Source organism: Monodon monoceros, unplaced genomic scaffold, assembly GCF_005190385.1.
Source record: "Monodon monoceros isolate NGI ecotype Baffin Bay Population unplaced genomic scaffold, NGI_Narwhal_1 Super_Scaffold_4, whole genome shotgun sequence".
Taxonomy (NCBI): Eukaryota; Metazoa; Chordata; class Mammalia; order Artiodactyla; family Monodontidae; genus Monodon; species Monodon monoceros.
This window is the reverse complement of record NW_021703781.1, coordinates 32,605,750-32,629,387: the sequence shown is the minus strand read 5'-3', so window position 1 is coordinate 32,629,387 and position 23,638 is coordinate 32,605,750. Positions and strand designations below refer to the sequence as shown.

At 42.2% G+C, this 23,638-nt stretch overlaps 1 protein-coding gene across 2 annotated transcripts in view; it reads right to left on the bottom strand.

Moving 5' to 3' along the window:
- Positions 1 to 23,638, bottom strand: part of CCSER2 (coiled-coil serine rich protein 2) — a 419,884-nt gene that overhangs the window by 132,316 nt on the left and 263,930 nt on the right. The gene's annotated exons all lie outside the window — the stretch shown is intronic.

Here is a 23,638-nt window from a genome sequence, read left to right as displayed (position 1 = left end):
AAAACATAAACAAAGCCAGGAGTTTATATTTGGAAAAAGTATTAAAATACATACATTTCAAGATAATCAAATCAAATCAAAATGTATATAAGCAACCAAAATCATAAATGAGAAATAAGATACAATAACATAAAAAGAATACTTACAAATTATATAAAAAATTTAAGTCTATTCTTGAAAATTTGAAAAATATCAATATTCCATGAGTTCCCAGGAACTACATGAATTACCACAATAATTCAAGAAAAAGTAAATATCCTAAATGGATCAATAACTGTGGAAGAAACTGAGTAAAGAATGAGTCCTATATAGACTTTAAAGTCAGATTTTTAAAATATTTTTCCAAATTTAAATTAATTCCTCTGTTATTAAATCTATCCTATAATTAGAAATATTAGAAAGCAAGCACAAATCCTGATACCAAAACCAAATAAACATAATTTGCAAAAGAGAAATCATAGAATGTGTGGTCATATTAAAATTCAATACTAAGGACTAGCAAATCGAGTCCAGCTGTACATTCAAAGAAAATGACACAAACAAGTAGAATTTGCTACATGTTAAGATTTGATACATAAAGTGGAATCATTTTGAAACATGTTTACAAATTCCTTGACCCTCCTCCTATTAAGTGGTGGAGTCTGTGTCCCTTTCCTTTGAACCTGGGCAGGTGGGCCTTTGTGACAGCCTCAACCAATAGCATGTGGCAGAATTACGCTCCGTGACTTCTTGAGCTGTTTGTCAAAGTCATGCATATTCTGCTGGTTTCTCTAGGGACACTCACTCTAGGAGCCTCCAGGGGAAGTCTGTTTACCCTGGGCCCCCATGTGGAGAGACCACATAGAAAGTGGGAAATGCCCACGGAGCCCCAGCTGCTCCAGCCCCAGCAGCAGCAGTCTGAGCCTTCTCAGCCCAGGACCAGGCATGTGAGTGAGGAAACCTTCAAGATGACCCCAGCCCAGCCACTGTCTGTCTGCCTGCAAACACATGAGTCATCCCAAGCCAGAACTGCCTGGTCAACTCACAGATTCATAAGCAAAATAAATGGTGGTTACTGCTTTAAGCCACTGCTTTGGGCAGTTTGTTCCAGAGCAACAGACAACTAGAACATATCTAATCACCAACCGACTGATACAATAATATATGATAATATTCATATGGGACCCCCCACAAAGGCATCTGATAAAATTTAACATCTATTCCTTATCAAGAACTCTTAGTAAACGATCAAAAGAAAGGAGCGAGTCCTTGAACATGATCACGAAATCTGTCCAGAATATGAACCAACACCTTGCACATTATGAAACACTGTAGGCATTCATTCCCACTAAAATCTGAGGCAAGATAAAGAGCATCAGAATTACACGACAGTGTTCTGGACGTTCAAGCCCATACACTAATAAAGGAAAAATGAATAACAGGTATAATATCATCAAGGAGATCTAATTAACAACATTCATAGTTGATCTGGTTGTCTACCTCAAAAACTGAAGGAAATTAAAATATTATGAAAAAGGACCAAAGTCACAATTATCAAAACCCATGTGCCGTTGGGCCTGTCAAAAATTAGCAAGTGATCACTGTGTCACACTCATCTATCGCCTTAAACACCAAACGAACTACACAAAGATTTGAAATTACTGCTTATAAGAAAAAGCCCAGGGGATGGAAGAACCCAACAAATAAAGATCCCTAAATTTACCAGTATCTGCACTCCCTAGAAATCACAGGAAAATTAGAAGAAAAAAAAAGAAGAAAGAAAAAGCTCAGGCTGATTGTGTGGGTAGCAAAGTGCTTAACTGCTTAGGCTCTGGAGCTAAACTGCCTGGGTTCAGATCCTAGTGCCTCCAAGTCACTGCTCCTAATGGCCTTAGGCACATTCCTTAAACTCTTATGCCTCAGTTTTCTCAACAGCAAAATGGAGACATTAGTAATGGTACCTGATACATATGGTTGTGATAACAATTAAATTATTTTCTATCTGTATTCAGAACAGTGACTAGTAGACAGTAAGCTTTTGCCATTATTATTAGAATAAATTCTTAGGCAGGGTCTCCATCTGACTCAGAGAAGTATGTAGTTGTTTTCTTCCAATAACAAACACTAGTGATTTTACAGTGAATCTAGAAATAGCTGTGCATATATCCATTAAAATTTAAAACACATATAACCTATGCCTCTCATTTTAGGAATTTATCCTAGAGATGTTGTAGGTATGTTTGCAAAATTTGTAGATACAAAGTTATTCATTAAAGCATTGCTTGGAATATCAAAAAAACCTAAAATGTCCATCAATAGGGGGCTGGTTAAATATATCATAGCACATGCATAAAACAGAATATGTTACAGCCATTAAAAAGAATAAGGAATAGCTTTATGTGCTACTATATGGAAAGAACTCTAACTTACATTTGATTTTTTTTGCTTTTTTGTTTTGTTTTGTTTTGTTTTTAACATCTTTATTGGAGTATAATTGCTTTACAATGGTGTGTTAGTTTCTGCTTTATAACAAAGTGAATCAGCTACACATATACATATATCCCCATATCTCCTCCCTCTTGCGTCTCCCTCCCACCCTCCCTATCCCACCCCTCTAGATGGTCACAAAGCACCAAGCTGATCTCCCTGTGCTATGTGGCTGCTTCCCACTAGCTATCTATTTACATTTGATTAAGTTTCAGAATGGCATGAATAGTAGTCTACCCTTTGGTAAAAGTTACAAACATATATGTGTATATATGTGAATTATAATATGTATAATTTACACATAACTCATATATTATAATTAACATATGTATGCATATACACATATATAATTGTACACATTTACATATATGTGAATATATATTTCAGCTTACAACTATGTACAATTTCTCTGGAGTATACCCTAAAAATAGGCAAATGGTTGTCTCCTGGGAGGTAAGCTGATTGGCTAGAGCAGAAGTGTGGAAAAGAGTCTTACTTTTCACCATATGTCTTTTTGCTTGTTTTGAATTTTGTACCTTGAGCTTACATTATACTATAATAAATATTTTTAAAGGCATGTGCAGGACCTAAATAAAGAAAATCATATAGTTCAACCCCATTAGTAAAACCAAAGAAACGTAAAATTATACAAAAATGAAACAGTATTTGCCTATAGAAACGGCAAAGTCTTTTTGATTTGTTTTAAGGTAACAAAAGAAAAGTGCCAGAAAATGAGAAATCTCATAAACGGTTCGTGGTAATCACTATAAACACTTGGTAAAGCAATTAATTCACAGTTTCAGATGAGAAATCCACTTCTAGAAACCTATGCCTAAGGAGTTAATCAAAGTTGGAAACAAAGATTTATGTACAAATGTAAATCCACATGACTAAATAAATGTTTCAAAATAATGTTTGAAATAAAGGTTTTGAAATATAAATAACAAAATAGGTATCATGCTTTGGGGGTGGGGGGTTGTTAATGGCATAATACTTTTTCGAGTTATTTAAACTTATTTTTTATGATAAAAGTAGTACTTGAACATTTGAAATAATGGATATTAATGGGTAACCTCATAAGATATTATTAAATAAATAATAGTATAATGAAACTATATATGCAGTATCATTCTACTTTTTCATATATTTTTATGCAAGTGCATGTTTGTTTTATTGGCACCAGGAAACTTCAACCCTCCCTCACACCCCAATAACAATGGGCAAGACATGGCAAACAATTTACAGCAAAGAATCTTACAGTTATTTTATCAGTATAGCATCACTGAAGTAGACTAAATCTGATGCTAAAAAAGGGACACTTTTTATTAAGGACCCTCTGCCACATTACACAACACAACATCCTCTCAACTGTCTCAGCTGAATCCCTGTCCTTCTCAGCACCTTCCCAGTACTACAGGACTGAAAGTCACGAAACTAAATTTCCAAGACTCTTTTCCTTTGTTAGATTGGCTACTGAGAGGCATTCACATGAGATCTGGGAGGCAGAAGAGAAGGAAGAGCCATTATTTTGTCCCACAGCAACTTCAGACAAGCTCATGGGCATCAGTAGGTGGCAGATATGTGGATGCATCAGGAGCTTCCAGTTTTCTTCCTAAAAATGGCTTACATTGCTGCTACATGCTACTGAGGTCATCAGTAGCAAACCCTCTGGGATTTCTGCAGCCATCTGACCTCCAAAAAAAACTTCTCTTTGACTCCTGCTTTCCGAATTTCCTGAAAGCCAGCAATACCCTCCACAATCCTCACTCTCCTGCCCAGTTCTTCTAAGGGCTATGCAAGCTCCTAGATCCCTAAATTAACTCCCTTTCTGATTAAAATACCTAGGGTGGTTGCTCTGACCCTGACTAACCCCAGACTGATAGGACTTCCAAATTCCTACCTCTCATATCGCCATAAAAATCCACATCCCACCACAAAAGGCATTGGCTAGAAAGAAAAATAGAAACACAGATGTTGATATTCGGGTTTTCAGAAATTCCATTAACATGTTTATCTTCTTGATATTTCATGATCTAAAATACAACCAATTAAGAGTCCAGAAACTCTGGTGGTCCTAACTTCTAGGTGTTCAGCAGGACATGTTAAAATAGTGGTTCTTGCCCAGGGGTGATTCTGCCCCTCCCACTCTGGGACATTTGGCAGTGTTGGAGGGATTTTGGGTTGTCCCAACTGGGAGGAGGGAGTTATGCTACTGGCACCTAGTGGGAAAATGCCAGAGATGCTGCTAAGCATCCTACAACGCCCAAGGAAGACCCACACAACAAAGAATCATTCGACCTGAAATGTCCCGGGTGCCAAGGATGAGAGACGTTGCCTTAAACCTTTTTCATCAGTTTTCCAGGATCATTACATAAAAAGCTCAAGTTACATAAATTTTATCTTCTATATGATAAGGGAAGAGAAATCTTTATAATTAATTCCAAACGCTGGCTATCATCAGAACCTGTGACATAGATGAGGGGGAATACAAGTTGAGGAAGAGGATAACCTCCTTCAAAACTGCTTTTACCCAGGTAACAAACAAACCAGTAAGTCAGAAAGAGAAAGACAAATACCATATGATACCACTTACATGTGGAATCTAAAATATGACACAAATGAACTTATCTATTAAACAGAAACAGACTCACAGACATAGAGAACAGACTTGCGGTTGCCAAGGTTGAGAGGGTGTGGAGGAAGAGGAGATTGGGAGTTCGGGATTAGCAGATGAAAACTATTATATACAGAATGGATAAACAAGGTCCTACTGTATATAGCACAGGGAACTATATTCAATATCCTGTGATAAACCATAATGGAAAAGAATAAGAAAAGAATGTATATATACTGACAAGGAGCTTCAACATGCCGGAAGCGTAAGACGCGGATATCACCTTCCTCCCCACAGGTACATCAGAAATACATCTACACGTGGAACAACTCCTACAGAACACCTACTGAACGCTGGCAGAAGACCTCAGACCTCCCAAAAGGCAAGAAACCCCCCCACGTACCTGGGTAGGGCAAAAGAAAAAAGAATAAACAGAGACAAAAGGATAGGGACGGGACCTGCACCAGTGAGAGGGAGCTGTGAAGGAGGAAAGGTTCCCACACACTAGAAGCCCCTTCGCGGGCGGAGACTGCAGGTGGCGCAGGGGGAAAGCTTCGGGGCCACGAAGGAGAGCACAGCAACAGGGGTGCAGAGGGCAAAGCGGAGAGATTCCCGCACAGAGGACCGGGGCCGACCAGTACTCACCAGCCCAAGAGGCTTCTCTGCTCACCCGCCGCGGCAGGCGGGGCTGGGAACTGAGGCTCGGCTTCGGTCGGAGCGCAGGGAGAGGACTGGGGTTTCCGGCGTGAAAACAGCCTGAAGGGGCTAGTGCGCCACAGCTAGCCAAGAGGCAGTCCGGGAAAAAGTCTGGAGCTGCCGAAGAGGTAAGAGACTTTTTTTTGCCTCTTTGTTTCCTGGTGCGCAAGGAGAGGGGATTAACAGCGCCGCCAAAAGGAGCTCCAGAGACGGGCACGAGCCGCGGCTATCAGTGCGGACCACAGAGACGGGCAGGAGACGCTAAGGCTGCTGCTGCAGCCACCCAGAATCCTGTGTGCGAGCACAGGTCACTATCCACACCTCCCCTCCCCGAAGCCCGTGCAGCCGGCCACTGCCAGGGTCCCGTTATCCAGGGACAACTTCCCCGGGAGAACGCACGGCGCGCCTCAGGCTGGTGCAACGTCACGCCGGCCTCCGCCGCAGCAGGCTTGCCCCGCCCTCCGTGCCCCTCCCTTCCCCCCCCCGCCCCCCCGCCTGCCTGAGCGAAGAACAGACGCCCTCCGGCGACCTACACGCAGAGGCGGGCCAAATCCAAAGCTGAACCCCGGGAGCTGTGTGAACACAGAAGAGAAATCTCTCCCAACAGCCTCAGAAGCAGCGGATTAAATCTCCACAATCAACTTGATATACCCTGCATCTGTGGAATACCTGAATAGACAACGAATCATCCCAAATTGAGGAGGTGAACTTCGGGAGCAACGATATATTTTTTTTCCCCTTTTTCTCTTTTTAAGAGTGTGTATGCGTATGCTTCTGTGTGTGATTTTGTCTGTATAGAATTGCTTTTACCATTTGTCCTAGGGTTCTACCTGTCCGTTTTTTGTTTTTTTTATTACTTTATAAAAATTTTTTCTTAATAATTATTTTTATTTTTTGTTTTAATAACTTTATTTCACTTTATTTTATTTTATCTTCTTCTTTCTTTCTTTCTTTCTTTTCTCCCTTTTATTCTGAGCCATGTGGATGACAGGCTCTTGGAGCTCCAGCCAGGCATCAGGGCTGTGCCTCTGAGGTGGGAGAGCCAAGTCCAAGACACTGGTCCACAAGAGACCTACCAGCTCCACGAAATATCAAACAGCAAAAATCTCCCAGAGACCTCCATCTCAATGCCAAGACCCAGCTCCATTCAACGACCAGCAAGCTACAGTGCAGGACACCCCATGCCAAACAACTAGCATGACAGGAACACACCCCCATCCATTAGCACAGAGGCTGCCTAAAATCATAATAAGGCCACAGACACCCCAAAACACACCACCAGATGTGGACCTGCCCACCAGAAAGACAAGATCCAGGCTCAACCACCAGAATAGAGGCACTAGTCCCCTCCACCAGGAAGCCTACACAACCCACTGAACCAACCTTAGCCACTGGGGACAGACACCAAAAAAACCAAACGGGAACTACGAACCTGCAGCCTGCGAAAAGGAGACCCCAAACACACTAAGTTAAGCAAAATGAGAGGAAAGAGAAACACACAGCAGATGAAGGAGTGAGGCAAAAACCCAGCAGAGCTAAAGAATGAAGAGGTAATAGGCAGTCTACCTGAAAAAGAATTCAGAATAATGATAGTAAAGATGATCCAAAATCTTGGAAATAGAATTGAGAAAACACAAGAAACATTTAACAAGGAACTAGAAGAACTAAAGACCAAACAAACAGTGATGAACAACACAATAAATGAAATTTAAAACTCTCTAGAAGGAATCAATAGCAGAATATCTAAGGCAGAAGAACAGATAAGTGACCTGGAAAATAAAATAGTGGAAATAACTACTGCAGAGCAGAATAAAGAAAAAAGAATGAAAAGAATTGAGGACAGTCTCAGAGACCACTGGGACAACATTAAACGCACCAACATTCAAATACTAGGGGTCCCAGAAGAAGAAGAGAAAAAAGAAAGGGACTGAGAAAATATTTGAAGAGATTATAGTTGAAAACTTCCCTAATATGGGAAAAGAAATAGTTAATCAAGTCCAGGAAGCACAGAGAGTCCAATACAGGATTAATCCAAGGAGAAACACGCCAAGACACATATTAATCAAACTATCAAAAATTAAATACAAAGAAAAATTATTAAAAACAGCAAGGGAAAAACAACAAAAAACACACAAGGGAATCCCATAAGGTTAACAGCTGATCTTTCAGCAGAAACTCTGCAAGCCAGAAGGGAGTGGCAGGACATATTCAAAGTGATGAAGGAGAAAAATCTACAATCAAGATTACTCTACCCAGCAAGGATCTCATTCAGATTTGACGGAGAAATTAAAACCTTTACAGACAAGCAAAAGCTAAGAGAATTCAGCACCACCACACCAGCTTTACAACAAATGCTAAAGGAACTTCTCTAGGCAGGAAACACAAGAGAAGGAAAAGACTTACAATAACAAACCCAAAACAGTTAAGAAAATGTTAATAGAAACATAAATACCGAAAATTACCTTAAATGTAAATGGATTAAATGCTCCAACAAAAAGACACAGACTGGCTGAATGGTTACAAAAACAAGACCCATATATATGCTGTCTACAAGAGACCCACTTCAGACCTACGGACAAATACAGACTGAAAGTGAGGGGATGGAAAAAGATATTCCATGAAAATTGAAATCAAAAGAACGCTGGAGTAGCAATTCTCATATCAGACAAAATAGACTTTAAAATAAAGATTATTACAAGAGATAAGGAAGGACACTACATAATGATCAAGGGATCAATCCAAGAAGAAGATATAACAATTGTAAATATTTAAGCACCCAACATAGGAGCACCTCAATAGATAAGGCAAATGCTAACAGCCATAAAAGGGGAAATCGACAGTAACACAATCATAGTAGGGGACTTTAACACCCCACTTTCACCAATGGACAGATCATCCAAAATGAAAATAAATAAGGAAACACAAGCTTTAAATGATACATTAAACAAGATGGACTTAATTGATATTTATAAGACATTCCATCCAAAAATAACAGAATACACATTCTTCTCAAGTGCTCATGGAACATTCTCCAGGATAGATCATATCTTGGGTCACATATCAAGCATTGCTAAATTTCAGAAAATTGAAATTGTATCAAGTCTTTTCTGACCACAACACTATGAGACTAGATATCAATTACAGGAAAAAATCTGTAAAATATACAAACACATGGAGGCTAAACAATACACTACTTAATAACCAAGAGATCACTGAAGAAATCAAAGAGAAAATCAAAAAATACCTAGAGACAAATGACAATGAAAACACGACGACCCAAAACCTATGGGATGTAGCAAAAGCAGTTCTAAGAGGGAAGTTTATAGCAATACAATCGTACCTTAAGAAACAAGAAACATCTCAAATAAACAACTTAACCTTACACCTAAAGCAATTAGAGAAAGAAGAATAAAAAAACCCCAAAGTTAGCAGAAGGAAAGAAATCATAAAGATCAGATCAGAAATAAATGAAAAAGAATTGAAGAAAAAATAGCAAAATAAAACTAAAAGCTGGTTCTTTGAGAAGATAAACAAAATTGATAAACCATTAGCCAGACTCATCAAGAAAAAAGGGAAGACTCAAATCAATAGAATTAGAAATGAAAAAGGAGACGTAACAACTGACACTGCAGAAATACAAAGGATCATGAGACATTACTACAAGCAACTCTATGCCAATAAAATGGACAACCTGGGAGAAAGGACAAATTCTTACAAATGCACAACCTTCTCAGGCTGAACCAGGAAGAAATAGAAAATATGAACAGACCAATCACAAGCACTGAAATTGAAACTGAGATTAAAAATCTTCCAACAAACAAAAGCCCAGGACCAGATGGCTTCACAGGCGAATTCTATCAAACATTTAGGAGAAGAGCTACCACCTATCCTTCTCAAACTCTTCCAAAATATAGCAGAGGGAGGAACACTCCCAAACTCATTCTACGAGGCCACCATCACCCTGATACCAAAACCAGACAAAGACGTCACAAATAAAACTATAGGCCAATATCACTGATGAACATAGATGCAAAAATCCTCAACAAAATACTAGTGAACAGAATCCAACAGCACATTAAAAGGATGATACACCATGATCAAGTGGGGTTATCCCAGGAATGCAAGGGTTCTTCAATATACGCAAATCAATCAATGTGATACACCATATTAACAAACTGAAGGAGAAAAACCATATGATCATCTCAATAGACGCAGAGAAAGGTTTTGACAAAATTCAACACCCATTTATGATAAAAACCCTCCAGAAAGTGGGCATAGAGGGAACTTTCCTCATCATAATAAAGGCCATATACGACAAACCCACAGCCAACATAGTCCTCAATGGTGAAAAACTGACACCATTTCCTCTAAGATCAGGAACAAGACAAGGTTGCCCACTCGCAACACTATTATTTAACATAGTTTTGTAAGTTTTACCTACAGCAATCAGAGAAGAAAAAAAAATAAAAGGAATCCAAATCGAAAAAGAAGAACTAAAGCTGTCACTGTTGGCAGATGACATGATACAATACATAGAGAATCCTCAAGATACTACCAGAAAATTACTACAGCTAATCAATGAATTTGGTAAAGTAGCAGGATACAAAATTAATGCACAGAAATCTCTGGCATTCCTATACACTAATGATGAAAAATCTGAAAGTGAAATTAAGAAAACACTCCCATCTATCATTGCAACAAAAAGAATAAAGTATCTAGGAATAAACCTACCTAAGGAGACAAAAGACCTGTATGCAGGAAATTAAAAGAAATTGATTAAAGAAATTAAAGATGATACAAATAGATGGAGAGATATACCATGTTCTTGGATTGGAAGAATCAACATTGTGAAAATGACTATACTACCCTAAGCAATCTACAGATTCAATGCAATCCCTATCACACTACCACCGGCACTTTTCACAGAACTAGAACAAAAAATTTCACAATTTATATAGAAACACCAAAGACCCCAAATAGCCAAAGCAATCTTGAGAAAGAAAAACGGAGCTGGAGGAATCAGGATCCCTGACTTCAGACTATACTACAAGCCACAGTAATCAAGACAGTATCGTACTAGCACAAAAACAGAAATATAGATCAATGGAACAGGATAGAAAGCCCAAAGATAAACCTACGCACATATGGTCACCTTATCTTTGATAAAGAAGGCAAGAATATACAGTGGAGAAAAGACAGCCTCTTCAATAAGTGGTGCTGGGAACACTGGACAGCTACATGTAAAAGAATGAAATTAGAACACTCCCTAACACCATACTCAAAATAAACTCAAAATGGATTAGAGACCTAATTGTAAGGCCAGACACTATAAAACTCTTAGAGGAAAACATAGGCAGAACACTCTATGACATAAATCACAAGAAGATCCTTTTTAACCCACCCCCTAGAGAAATGGAAATAAAAACAAAAATAAACAAATGGGACCTAATGAAACTTAAAAGCTTTTGCACAGCAAAGGAAACCATAAACAAGATAAAAAGACAATCCTCAGAATGGGAGAAAATATTTGCAAATGAAGCAACTGACAAAGGATTAATCTCCAAAATAACAAGCAGCTCAATATCAAAAAAACACACAACCCAATCCAAAAATGGGCAGAAGACCTAAATAGACATTTCTCCAAAGAAGATATACAGATTGCCAACAAACACATGAACGAATGCTCAACATCATTAATCATTAGAGAAATGCAAATCAAAATGAGATATCATCTGACACCAGCCAGAATGGCCATCATCAAAAAATCTAGAAATACTAAATGCTGGAGAGGGTGTGGAGAAGAGGGAACACTCTTGCACTGCTGGTGGGAATGTGAATTGGTACAGCCACTATGGAGAACAGTATGGAGGTTCCTTAAAAAACTACAAATAGAACTACCATATGACCCAGTAATCCCACTACTGGGATATACCCTGAGAAAACCATAATTCAAAAAGAGTCATGTACCAAAATGTTCATTGCAGCTCTATTTACAATAGCCAGGACATGGAAACAACCTAAGTGTCCATCATCGGATGAATGGATAAAGAAGATGTGGCACATATATACAATGGAATATTACTCAGCCATAAAAAGAAACGAAATTCAGCTATTTGTAATGAGGTGGATGGACCTAGAGTCTGTCACATAGAGTGAAGTCAGTCAGAAAGAGAAAGACAAATACTGTATGCTAACACATATATATGGAATTTAAGAAAAAAAAATGTCATGAAGAACCTAGGGGTAAGACAGGAATAAAGACACAGACCTACTAGAGAATGGACTTGAGGATACGGGGAGGGGAAAGGGTAAGCTGGGACAAAGTGAGAGAGTGTCGTGGACATATATACACTACCAAACGTAAATTAGATAGCTAGTGGGAAGCAGCCGCATAGCACAGGGAGATCAGCTCCGTGCTTTGTGACCACCTACAGGGGTGAGATAGGGAGGGTGGGACGGAGGGAGACGCAAGAGGGAAGAGATATGGGTCATATGTATATGTATAACTGATTCACTTTGTTATAAAGCAGAAAGTAACACACCATTATAAAGCAATTATACTCCAATAAAGATGTTTAAAAAAAAAGAATGTATATATACATATAACTTAGTCACTTTGCTGTACAGTAGAAATTAACACAACATTGTAAATCAACTATATGTCAAAAAATAAATTAAAAAAAAAAAAAAGAACCAGAGAGTGGCTTGATAAGAGAGCAAACAGTAGAGAAAAACTCTTAGGCATAGAAATTAGGCCTTCTCTCTCTCCCGAAAAATAATGACAGTGGCTATTTCTGTGTGACCAATTATCGATGCCTTTCCTTTTCCTCTTTATACTTTTCCATATTTTCCAAATTTTATGTAATAGCCATACCTTACTTCTATAATTATAGAAAAAGTCAATAAGCATTATGTTTTTAATAGACAGAATGAGAATAAGCAACCCTTTTGAGGAAATATTCTAGTCATAATTCTGCAAGTACTTTACATCCTCTCTGAAATCCTCATGGGAAATAGAAACAAAGAGAAAAATTATGCAGCTCCCACCAACCTTATTGTTCTACTTTATAACTATGCACCCTCCCACCAAATTTTATTAACAAGGTTAATAAAATTGTATTACTTTATTAATTTAATAAAATTAATTGATTTAATAAATTAGTAACAAGCTATTGTTTATTTATTATAACAATATAAATTATTATTAATATTATTATCAATAATGAATTAATTGATTAAATTAAAAATAAATTTATTTTATTAATTTATTAAAATTTTATTAACAAGGTTTCTCTGATTTACCCAGAATGGTCAGGAATGAATTGTAACTTTTCCCTCAGCAACAAAGGTGTGCAGGAACAAGAATTCCACTCTGCTTGGGTCAAGAGATTGTTGTTCAGAGGACACAGAGGCCTCATGAGAGGGGGAAAGAGGCAACGTCCTTCTCGGTGTCCCACTAGAGGAAAGCCAGGCAATCAAACTTGATTTCTGAGGCCCCTGAGTGTGAAAGTCTGTCAGCCCAGAATTATGTGTGTCCACGAATAGCAACATTTTACTGTGTTTGGGACTAAAGGTTAGCTTTTAATCAGATTCCCTGTGGTTGAGCCTACAGATTCCCCTATGATCCCCATGGGGCAAAACCAGAATATGGGCTCCCACAAAGTGACCCATGAGGCTAAGGGGGCTGGATGTTACCCCTGGATGAGCTGAGAGTGTTTTTGAGAACACAAGATACTAGCATCTAATCTAACCTGGAATGAAAAGAAGAGAGAATGTCAGGGAAGATTCCTGGAGGAGTGATGTCTATCCTCTTTCTTAGAGGAGATATAGAAGTGTCCAGTTGAGAAATGGGAAGGGTAGTGACTTCCAGGCAAGGAGAAAACCATATACAAGGTCACAGATGTGAAAAAGAAAACATTATGGGGCAAAGCACATAAAATGTCATGTGTTGAATAGGGACTGGGGACACCATGGCTGAGAAGGTAAGCAGAAGATAAGATATGAAGATTCTTGAATACACTGCTGGGAGTTCAGACATCACACCACAGGCAAAATGGCTGCAAACCAGGGGTTGCCTGGCATAATCATACTTGCCTCATGCAAAGATCACTGGAGGGCAAGGAAAGGCTAGAGCCAGGAAGGCAGACAGGAGTAATCCAGAGCTAAGTGTTGAGGGATGGTCTCAGTAACAAGAGCATCATGGAAGGTAGTGATCTCTTAACATTTCTCAGGGAAGGCACACCCAGGTTCAACAGAACTACAAAGCTCAGCCACACCCACAAGAATTAATTTTCTCGACCTCCACACGGCAGATACCTTTCTCTCACTTTTACGGTTCTGTTCTAAAATATTATAATTGCTCAGAGTTCCAGTTTTCTGGACTTCTGGATCCATCCTCTGACTCCACCTTCTGCCTTTGGCTCATTGATGCCATCTTGTTACTTGGATCTTGTTACACTGTATAATTGCCTATTAATTTCTGCCTGGATCCTGACCCAGATTAGCTCGGAAATCTGCCTCTGCTACACCTTGATATGTGGAGACAGGATCCACCAACTGGTATCTTCATAGCATGTTGGGGCATCAACATTACAATTCTATGTGCTCAGCCTATGGGGAGCTGTATTAGTCTGGGTTCTCCAGAGACACAGAATCAATAGGATATACACACGAAGAAATTTACTAAAACTCCTAAAATCTGCAGTAAGCTGGAGACCCAGAAGAACCAAAGAACCAAGAAGCTGATGGTATAAACTTCAGCCTGAGTTAAGTCCAAAGGCAGGAGAAGACCAATAGCCCAGCTCAAAGACAGAGAAAGAGAGAATTCTTTCTTACTCAGTCTTTTAGTCTGTTCAAGCCTTCAATGGATTGGGTGAGTCCCATCCACATTCAAATGTTAATCTCATCCAGAAACACTCCCAACAGACACACCCAGAAAAATGTTTAATCAAATATCTGTGCACTCCATCATGGCCCAGTCAAATTGACACATAAAATTAACCATCACAGGGCTTCCCTGGTGGCGCAGTGGTTGAGAGTCCGCCTGCCGATGCAGGGGACATGGGTTCGTGCCCCGGTCCGGGAAGATCCCACATGCCGTGGAGCGGCTGGGCCCATGAGCCATGGCCGCTGAGCCTGCGCATACGGAGCCTGTGTTCCTCAACGGGAGAGGCCACAACGGTGAGAGGCCCGCGTACAGCAAAAAAAAAAAAAAATTAACCATCACAGAACTAAGATGACCCCAGCCAGGATTTGGAAGTCTTGGATATAGATGCCAGTCCCTGGAGCTGTACTGTTCAACAGGGTAGACACATGCCTGAAATGCAGTTAGTCTGAATTAAGAAATATTGTACCAGCAAAAGACCAGATTTCAAAGACTTAGTACCAAACAAAAACGGCAAAATAACTTATGAATAATTTTATATTGGTTACATGTTGAATGATAATTGTGATAATATTCAGACATATTGGTTTAAATAAAATATATGTTAAAACTAATTTTACCTGTTGTTTTTTTTTTTAACATAGCTGCTAGAAAATGTCAAATCATATATGTGGCTCGCATTCAATTTCTCTTGGCCAGTGTTGCTCTAGCAGGCTGGGTAGAAATTAGTTAACAAGGATTAGGGGTAGCATCAGGGGTCCAAGTAAAAAAGTTAAAAATTCAAGGTACAGTTTTAGTCTTAATAAAGCATGGCTAGACTAACAGGGAAACTGAGGCATGGGTTGAGCTTTCATTGCTGGGGTAAGGGGCCACTGTGGTTCCCTGAGCCTAGGACTCCTCAGATCTTTGGCTTTGACCACATAAGTAAGACCAGACTCCACTCCAGGTGGATTGGACACTGTTCTGTTTCGGGGACTGCTCTGGCTAGACTTCCAAGAGGAGGCTCTCCACGGTGCCATCAGTGCCCTGCTGGGGAGGAGGAGTACTGACACGCCGCTGTCTGCCTCCTTGCTTCTTTGAGTCAGGCAAATTCTACTCAGGAGGAAAATTAACCTGTCTGAAGCAATTCTTCCCTCCGATCAAATACATTATAAGTTTGTGTTTCCAACTGGCTGCTTTGGGCCAGAGGCCTCAATGCCCATATCATGGGACAAATAATAAGCCTTCCTTCTCCTTTGTTTGCTCTTCTAAGTACTGAGAGGTAACAGATAGAATTAACTCCCTTTACTGAGAAAATTTCAAATCCATTTGTAAATAACTGGCTTGGTTCTTAAACGGTCCTTGAGAAGTGATATATAATTAAAGGGTGTTTAGATTTCATGTAAACCAGAAGCTTCTGAGGCAGGCAAGAGTGATGCTGCTGGAGGTGTGTCTTTACAGACCTTATTAAGGTCTTTAAGCATCTAGAAGTGTCCACCAGGCCTCGGTTGGCAAACGCCCAGAGCACAAAGGAGGAAGCTACAGGGAGAAGGCAGGCTGAAGGCTGAGGAGCTTCCGAGAAAAGTAGGAAGAAAGGAAGAAATAAACAAATAGCAGGTGATACTGGAAACAAAAAAGCCTTGTTCCAGTTTAGCCCCGCTACCATGACTTCACGGAGAGAGGTCAGAGCCACGGTGAGCTGGGAAGCCTGGGTCCTGCTAGGATGGGTTTGGCGAGGTCTTGGTGAAGCACCCAAGATGTCCCAATGCTGTGATCTCCTTGCCAAGTAGTCATCACCATGAAAGAGCCCTCTTTGGCCTCTCCAGTGACAACCTGGCCCCGCCAGCCCTCCCTGACAGGCCTCTGTCCCTTTCCTTGCCATTTCATTGAGGCTTCTTTGGCAAGACGAACGTGATGAGATGGTGACTATTAACCTGTCAGCATGTCTGGCTTTGCCCCTCCCTGAGGTTGCTAGAGATTCGGTCTCTCTATCTCCCCCTCACTACCCTCCAACAAATGTCCTGCTCTGCCACACTGATCCTTGGGCTTCCTGAGATAGAAAATGAGAGAAAGTGGAGGAGGTCCACATGTGGGGTGAGCACTAGAGGAGGCTACGAAAGACTGTAATGAGAGCAGAGGGAGCCCGGGCTGAGATGCCGAGCTGGGGTCTCGGTGCCACGTTACGGCACATTGTGGCTCACTACTGGCGGGACAGGGAGGACTGCAGGGCCTGCTGGGACTTGGACCTAAGGAGCACAGAGCTGAATTTCAGATTAAGAATATCTAACTATGTATGGCCTGAAAGTTTGTTTCCTCCATGAGTGCACAAAGGCTGCACTCAAGGTGTAAAGACATGAGGCAAGCATCAGGGCTCCTGGAAATCCCCCAGAGCCACGAGGACATTATGGAGACCTCATGGAGCTTGGAATTAGAACTAGGCGGTGACTGAGACGTTCAGACCAACACATTCCACCCATGACACTGGACTCCCATGTGTGACAGACACTGCCAAGTGCCAAGTGTCCATTCCCCTTCTCCCTTACCCAGAATCACACAGGGTGGTAATGTACCAGCTAGAAAATTACACTGCAACCTCCCTTGCAGCTGAGAGCCGGTGCCCATGTGCCAATGGGACATGAGAAGCAGTCTGCTGGGAATATCTGGGAAAGCCTTACTGTCCATAGATAGCACTGCCCCTTTTCCACAGTCACTTCCTTCTGCTTCCTGCCAGAGACATAAATAGGAGGCCAGAGAGGGAGCAACCACTATTCTGCCACCAAATGGTGACCACGAGAATAAAGGATGTAAACCGAGAACAGCAGAACAGAAAGAGAAGGAGTCGTCGGGCTACAGGTACCACCATGCACCCCACACCTAGACTCCTATCCCACATGTCTGGTTCCATGAGAAGTAAATAAGCCCCCTCCCCCCTTTAAACTATTCCTTTTCAGATTTCTATACTTGCATCCCGCCAAGTAGATGTATTATTATGTGGATTCACTAAGCAGAGGAAGTTAAAACACTAATTGTTTCAATTACCAGTTCCACAGACACCCAGGTTCTTCAAAACTCGGAATTCTTTAGGGCTGCTGGGAATTAGTCAATCCAAATGAACTCTGACTTCCACCACTAACACCACCACCGCCCTCAAAGCCATGGCTGGAGAATACTGGTCAGGTCTGAAATCCCTCGAGTTGGCTGGGGTCACACAACTTACTGTGGAAACACTGGCATGAAATTTAAGAAATCAGTGGGAAGAGATCAGGGTTTGTAGAAAAGGAGTTAAAGGCATGTTTAGATGCACCACAGAGACAACGTGAGGATGAAGTGACACTGAGACCCCCACGGGATCATGGATGTGGCCTGGCACTAAAGGATGTTCACGGACACAAAGCCATAAAGCACTTGCTCTGTGGACGGCACCTGAGGCTCATCAGCCAGGTCAGTTTCTGTTTCTCATCAGCCACAACAGTTACGTGAACAGAGATAACTTAGTGCAGAGTTGTTAACTAGGTGACTGAAAGGGGAAAAAGAGAACTCAGGTACCGTAGAGGTAGTAACTGCAGGAAACAGCTATCATCGCTAGAGCCGAAGGAACAAAAGGAGGAGGTTGGAATTTTTAAAACTTAGAAAAGTAGGGTAGGAGCCTTGTGAGCTGAAATTTAGGAATAGGGGGCGCCAGCCAGTGCTGGGTCTCTGTGGCCATGAGGAGTGGTGCCATCATTCTAGTTTTGTGAGAGCCGAGAAAACTACAGACTGGATTCAGAGGCTGCTACAGAAAGGAAATGCCTCTGCCCGGGTGAAGAAGCACTGCTGAGCAGGGGAGGTGTGGTGAAGTGAGGACCAAGTTCCCCACTCCCTCTTTCAGCCCTGCAGTCCCCTTCCAGCACCGCCTACTGGCAAAGCCTAGCATAACAAAGCAGCTGGCAGAGCATCTTAAAGCAGAGATGGAGGAGGGGCTTGGAGCTAAAGACAATTATTTAACAACTGGCACAAGATCCCTGTAGCAGATTCTCAGTGAACACTGTTTGCCTCCCTATTCTGAAAGATGCTAATCAACAGAGGCCAGAAAATGGGTCTTGTAGGCTCAGAAGCATCTAAACACACTGAGGGGATGGGGAAGAGAGGGAGTTGTAAACGGTCAGAAATTAATAAGCAGCATTTGATTCCCAGCAGTCACCCCATTCTCACTATTGGCAAATCAAATCAGGACAGAAGAAATAGGGGAGGGATTGGACCCGCAGCAGGAAATAGCAACTCAGGCAGCCAGAGGCTGGAGAAGCCAAAAAGGACGTCACTTGGGTTTCACACCTCAGAAACGGAGCTCAGCCGAGCACAGTCCCAGCGGCTGGAGATAAAGTGGTCCTCAGCCAGTGCTGGTTGAAGACCTGGCTTGTACTGTGCTTTCAAGGCCGAAGATAGGCCATGGGCAAAATCCTACAGGCATCAGGCACTTGCCCCTTGGCATGTCACAGAGCAGGTGTGAATTGACTCTGGAGGTGAGGAGAGTCTCACACTCACTTTGGTTGTGACAACCAGAGTGTCAAACGGTTTCTTGTTCTCAAGGTCCCTTTAACTCCTCACATCAAAGACATTGGTTCTACAGGAGAAGCGGATTAAATGCTTCATCTCAGGTTGATGAGGTTGCTTGTTCCCCAGTCCTGAGTTTGGTAAGGAGAGTCTGAGTGAACTCAGCCAGGCGTCTGGAGGCTCCCAAAATGCTAACACACACTCAAGAGTAAAAGAAGACAAAGCTGGCAGGAAGGCATGTGAATGTGAGCTAAAGGAGTCGATAAGGGGCTCAGTGAGTGACTGACATCTCTTTGAGGAGGCCATTATATTGCTTAGGTGAAAGGGGATGGAATAAAAATATTAACTTTATTAATATAATCCGGCTTTGCCCCAGTCCCCAGCCCACGCTTGCTGAGTAGTGTTCCAGCTTGGCCTGATGCAGTTTCTCCCCTCCCCACCCTCCTGGGTCCCCAAGCTCGCCGAGTCACTGCCAGGGCTTTCGTACTGGAGAGTGGAGAGGAAAGAGACAGAGACTGAGGATGAGGTCCCAGGGATGAGAGGACCAAGTCCTAGGGGACAGTGACCATGAGGGAAGCAATGTGAGGAAGAAGAAAAGGAGAACTTAAAAAGTGTTGCCAGAGACCACGCTTTCCCTTCATGGGCCTAGAGATGTACAAGAAAAGAACATAAATTGTTTGGAAATTACTTTGGGCTGTATATGCTGTGTCCTTTGAACCACAACACCGCTTTGGGAATAAACCATGGGAATGGTGGCGCCATAAAAGTCATAAAAACAATCTAAAAAGTCCCTCACAGACACAGGGACTGTCAGAGAACCCCCTAATTCTTTTCTACTTCTCTTCCCGGGCCGTTTCTTTGGCCAGGCTGGCTCAGGCAGGGTGGCCTCCCCACTGTGGCTCTCACAGACCCAGCTCTTCCCCTCCTCCCGGCACTGCCAGCCATGCTCTGTCCCTCAGGGTCCCTTCCCTGGCCTGACTTGTGGAGGCAGACAGTTTCCCAGGCCTCTCTTGCTGCGCCTGAGCCCTTGCAGGCCTGGACACACTTTTCACTCCTTGGGGTAGCTGTCATCAACAAATCACACACACAGCCTTCCCTGAGATAAGGCTGCCAAGACAACCAGCACAGACCAGTGAAGGGAAAGTACTGATGGCTCAGGCAACCTATTTGTCTCTGGTGGGCCTGTGGCTTCTCCAAGCCCCCTCACCTGGGGGATGAGGCCCTGGCCCTCCCTGGAACACCATCACTTCCTTACAAGGAAACAGTAACCTGGGTCCTCATGTGTAATTCCAGTCCTGCCTCCTGGAAACAGGAAGGTGTACTTGGGAGAGGCACCTTTGGAAGAACTGTGCCATTAGTAATAGGTCGTTTCTGGGAACCAGGAACCACAGAGAAAGTGGCAGTGGTTAAAAAACAAAGTCCAATCCATGACTTGAGTATCAAGCATATTTAACCTCATCCACTGTAGAGCCAATTATTAACTAATTGCCTTCAGCTCCACCATCTTGAGACACTTCAACATCCTCACCCAATCCAACACGCTAGCATTAGGTTCCTTGGCCTCCTCAACCCCGGGAACCCATATTTGAGCTCCATCCCCAGTCACATCCACCATCCTCACCATCACCACAACCAACACTTCTTCCAGCCCTTTCTCCCATACTCATGGGAGTATATCAACTCATAAAGACATTCAGTCCTTTAGACCCTCATTTTCTTCCAATCTACCAGCCAGTTTTTAGCCTCATTTTCTTCCAAATTCCGTTAATCTCATCATTAACTATCTGAATCATTTTCTCCCGCTGGAATTAGTGGATTGCCTGATTTTGAATCTTATCTCTGGCACATTCTACATATGGTGACTTCGGGCTAATTTTATTTACACTTAGTTTCCTCATCTGTTAAGTGGATCTAAAATTAATTTTACCTCCTAGAGTTGTTAAGAAAATTAAACAAAACAATATATGTAAAGAGCGTAGATCATTATGTCTGGAGCACAGCATGCACTCAGTAAACTTTAGGTGTTATTATCACTGTCATTCTCCCACTCTTGTCCATCAAAATCCCAATCCTGGTTCAATGTCTCAACACATCTTCTAGAAACCTGTACCTAGGAAACTGAGTGCTGCTAGAGAAAACCTTCTAACTCTGAGAAGATTCCATCACTGCCAATTTAACATGAGTGCTCTCACCGGATTCTCAACTCCACCAGCCATGCCTTGTCTGTGGTTACCCCTCACATTCATTTCCCCTAATTTGCAATCCTTATCTTCTTAATTTTTCTCAGGTCATTTACACAACCCCTGAATATGCCCAGCATAAAACTCTGTCTCCTGTTTCTTTAAGAAAATGAAGACCACAGGCACAATTGCCCTCAACCTCTAGTTCTTGTAACCTATACATTAACTTAGAGTCACTTAGACAACTGCCTCCTCTCCTCCAGTCCCCTTCCTGTCCAAGTCCAAAGGTCCTCTCTGTCCATCCTCTGGTCCTCCAGGACCTCCATCCATCAATTACCCCTTCCTATACCTTCAGCCTCTCTACTGGGTGTTTTTACTCAATCTGTAAATAGATGTGTCCTGGTCATTCCCCTACCCCTAAGGAAAAACCCCAGTTTTAACTCTGTGCCCCTTCTAGTAAGATTTCTTTTCACAGGAATTTCTTACAAGTGTAGTCTAACTCAATCTGTGCACACATAACGCCCACTTATCCCTCAACCTCCTCCAACCAGACCTCCATTCCCACCACTCCATCTATGTCAGTCCTTATCTTATCTTCAACTCCCCTAAACTCCTGGCACTAGTGACCGTTCCTTTTTATTCCAACACCCCGCCCCCGCCCTTGTTTGAACATCCACATCAACACACCTTCTAGGTTTCCTCGGTCTCCCTCCAACTTTGCCTGCTCTGTCTTGTTATGGAACCCTCTTCCTCCAATTGCCTCTTAAAGGTTATTGGGTTCTCTTTTTGACCCACTGCTCTTCTTATTCCGTATACCCTCGCTGGGTAACTATATCCTCCTATGTGGCTGTAGGTTTCCAAATCTCTAACTCCAGTTTTTAATCCTGTCCTAAACTTCAGATCTTATTGGTTGTCTGAAATCTTCATCTGGACTTCCCAAAGGACTTCAAACACATGTTCAGACCTCATCACCCCTCTCCACATGCCTTGATACCTCAAACTCAATGTTCCTTACCCCAACCGATGACATCACCATCCACATTGCCCCGAGTCATGAACACTAAGTTTTTCCTCCAGCCCTACACTAACCTATTACCACCTTTTCTAACCTTTACCTCTTAAATATTTACCAAATCTATCTCCTTCTTGCTTTCCCTGCTGCCCTAGTCCCAGCTCTTCTCACCTCTTACCTGAAGATTTTCTTCTCATTGACTTTCCATCTTTGATCTTGCTGTTCTAAACCCTCCCTGCACGTGGCCTTAGAGGGAGATAACCAAACACAAATCTGATCCACTTACCAGCCCGCTTAAAGCTTTTCGATGATTCCCATTTTCAAGCATTTTATCACAGCCTCAAACAGCCCATGTCATCTGGTTTTTAGAAAACTCCCATCTTCCTCCTTCCACTCCCCGCCTTGCATACTAAGCTTCAGCTAGGCCCAAGGTATATAGCACCCCACACACTGTATGTCACACTTGCACCTATGCATCCTCCAAGCCCTAGCAGATGGAGTACGTCTCCTTTTCTGTGTTCCCTTAGCAACCCTCATACTGACATCTGAGATTTCACCACACATTATAGCTGGGGAAATTCGTTACTTTCTGGCTCCCCCACCAGCATGTGAACTCCATGTAGGCAGGGCCAAGTCTTAGCCTTCTCTGCATGCCTGGCACCTTCCCAGCCCCTGACCTATGCTAGGTCTTGAGTAAAGGGTGGTTGAACTGAGCTGAACTAAGTTGGCCGCTCTGCCGCTCATTCTCAGAACTCTCCATATTTGCCTACATCAAACCTTCCTGCCAACTGCCTCTTCAAAGGCAGAAACATTCCTTCCAGATGAAAGTCTTGTATTCCACGGTCACACACTCTTTTCCAAACTCTCGTTATGTGAGTTGCCACTTCACTCGTACGGTCCCGTAAATGGAAGTTATTTTCTTGTTTTAGATAAAAGTCACCCAACACCCAAAAGTCATCCAGAACTATTTATGTGTGATGGAAGGGACACCCAACAGGGTGTCAGGACACTCGAGTTACAGTCGCTGCTCTGTGGCTGATACACAGTGGAGAACAAGCACTGTCTGGCAAGGGCTTCATCCCCCTCATTCACACAATGATCGGCACCAGGGCCATACTGCCCTATGTGTCAAAGAAGTTTTTTGTTTCGCGTTTACCTGGCATCATTCCAAGCATGATGGTGCCATGCTGGGTTGTCAGAGTGGCCTCGAAGGAAACACAGAGGTTGATAAGATGATGGGTTGGGGCGGGAGAGCAAGAAGAGGCATAGAGAACAGG